Raw genomic sequence first — 2440 nt, forward strand, 5'->3', positions numbered from 1 at the left:
TGTGTTTCTCTAGAGAACCCAATCTAACACACCCCATCTTCCTTTCGAGGAGTGGCTGGTGGGTTTGAACTGCCAGCCTTCTGGTTAGCAGTCAAGTGCCTTAGCCACTATGCTGCCATGCAAATCAAAATCACAATGAGATACCACTTTACCTCCATTTCAAAACCCGTTTGATGTCCAGTTGATTCCAACTCATAGCTACCTTATAGGACAAAGCAGAACTGCCCCATTGGGTTTCCAAAGTTTGTTGTGAGTAGGAATTGACTCAACGGCAGTGAATAATCTTTATGGAAACAGTCTACCTAATCTTTCCCCTGTGGAGCAGCTGGTAGGTTCAAATTGCTGAGCTTTCAGTTAGTAGCCAAGCACTTAACCACTGCGCCATCAGGGCTCCTTTCACCCCCACTAGGATGGCTATAATTAGAAAAAATGGAAAGCAACAGCTGGTGGCAACAATGTGGAGTAATTGGAACTTTTGTTCATTGTTGATGGGACTGTAAAATGGTACAGCTGCTGTGGAAAAGAGTTTGGCAGTTCCTCAAAAATTAAATATGGAGTGTTACAATTCTTTCAGAATTCGTCTAGCAGGTTTTCCCCCGGAAGACCCTCCTTACCATAAAATAAATAAATAAATAAATAAACATGGAATTAGCATATGATTCAGCTGAATGATATGTTGTTGTTGTGTGCCGTCGACTCAGACCTGACTCATAGTGACCCCTCCTTGGGTTTCTGAGGCAGTATCACTACGGAAGTAGATTGCCCCATAAGTCAGCTATAAAAGGACAAATACTGCATGAACCCATTTACATGAAATATCTAGATTAGGCAAATGCATACAGAACAAAGTTTATTATTAGTTACTAGGGGCACATGGAAGAGGATAAAGAAGAATGATTAAGGGCACTGAGTTTCTATTAAAGGAGCCCTGGTGGTACAGTGGTTTAGCACTCAGCTGCTAACTGACAGTTCAGCAGTTCAAACCCACCAGCCACACTGTGGGAGAAAGATGTGGCAGTCTGCTTCCATAATGATTTATAACCTTGGAAACCCTATATGGGGTTCTACTGTCCTATTTGGGTCATTATGAGTCATAATTGACTTGAAAATAGTGGGAGTTTTTTGGTTTTGGAATTTCTGTTAAACATGAAAAGAAATTTGGAAATGGATAGTGGTGATGGCTGTACAAGATGGTGAACATAATTAATGTCACTTAAATGTACATGTAAGGACTCTGGTAGTGCAGTGGTTAAAGCATTTGGCTCGTAACCAAAAGGTCAGCAGCTCGAATCCAACAGCCACTCTATGGGGAAAGATTTACAGCCTTGGAAACTCTATGGTGCAGTTCTACTCTGCCCTACATGGTCATTGAGTCGGAATCAACTCAGTGGGAATGGGTTTGGGTTTTGGTAGTTGTACACATAAAAATGGTTGAAATGGCAAATGTTTTTGTTATGTATTTTTTACCACAATAAAAAGGGGGTGGAGCTTGAAAATGTGCAATACATGTAACATGGTGCCAATGTCAATTCCTGATGGAATATCAATCAGGCAGGCCCTTGTAACCTCTCATTCACATGGCTGCCCTCCTATTCACAGCTGAGGCTGAAGATGTAATAGGGGATGCTAAGAGGGAAGGTGGGCAATTTCTTCAAGGCCCCTGTGCCAGAGAGGACTTGTCTGCCCAAGGACCAAGAGTTCACTGAGCTTTGGACAAAGCTGCAGAAACAGCCACTTACCAGCTTCCTTGCCTCTATCTGACCCACCCTGGGGAAGCTGCTCTAGACAGAAGTGGTAATAACATCCACACCAAAATGGTGGAGAGCAAACTTCCTGCCCCACTGTCAGTTTGCTAGTGCTACTGTAACAGAAATACCACAAGTGGGTGGCTTTAAAGAACAGAAATTTATTTTCTCACAGTTAGAAGGCTAGAAATCCAAATTGAGGGTACCAGCTCTAGGGGAAACCTCAATCTTTCATTTCTGGGGGGCAGTCTTGTCTCAGCTTCTCTAGCCTCAGCCTTCCTCAGATTCTTGATGACATGCATGGGGCATCTATTTTTCTCTCATCTGTGTTTGTTTGTCTCTGTGTTTGTTGTTGTTATGTGCCGTCGAGTTGGACCCAACTCATAGTGACCCCTCCTTGGGTTTCTGAGGAGAAAACTACAGAAGTACATTGCCCAACTTTCCTTTCAAGGAGTGGCTGGTGGGTTTGAACCGCCAGCCTTCTGGTTAGCAGTCAAGTGCCTTAGGCACTATGCTACCATAGTTCTGTGTTTAGGCTACTCTTTGTATCACTCAAGGAGCTCTGATGGTGTAGTAGTTAAGGTATTTGGCTGTGAACCAGAGGCTGGTGATTCAAGCCTACCAGCTGCTCTGTGAAAGATGAGGCAGTCTGCTTCCATGAAGATTTATAGCCTTGGAAACCTAATGGGGGTCAC

The 2440-nt window shown here is 43.5% G+C and overlaps 1 pseudogene; it reads left to right on the forward strand.

Moving 5' to 3' along the window:
* Positions 1-554: 554 nt before the first annotated feature.
* LOC122150271 lies at positions 555-609 on the forward strand (annotated as a pseudogene).
* The last annotated feature ends 1831 nt before the right edge of the window (positions 610-2440 follow it).

The sequence above is a fragment of the Orycteropus afer genome, unplaced genomic scaffold (assembly GCF_000298275.1).
Source record: "Orycteropus afer afer isolate SDZICR_OR568_19922 unplaced genomic scaffold, OryAfe1.0 scaffold00112, whole genome shotgun sequence".
In the NCBI taxonomy this organism is placed as follows: domain Eukaryota; kingdom Metazoa; phylum Chordata; class Mammalia; order Tubulidentata; family Orycteropodidae; genus Orycteropus; species Orycteropus afer.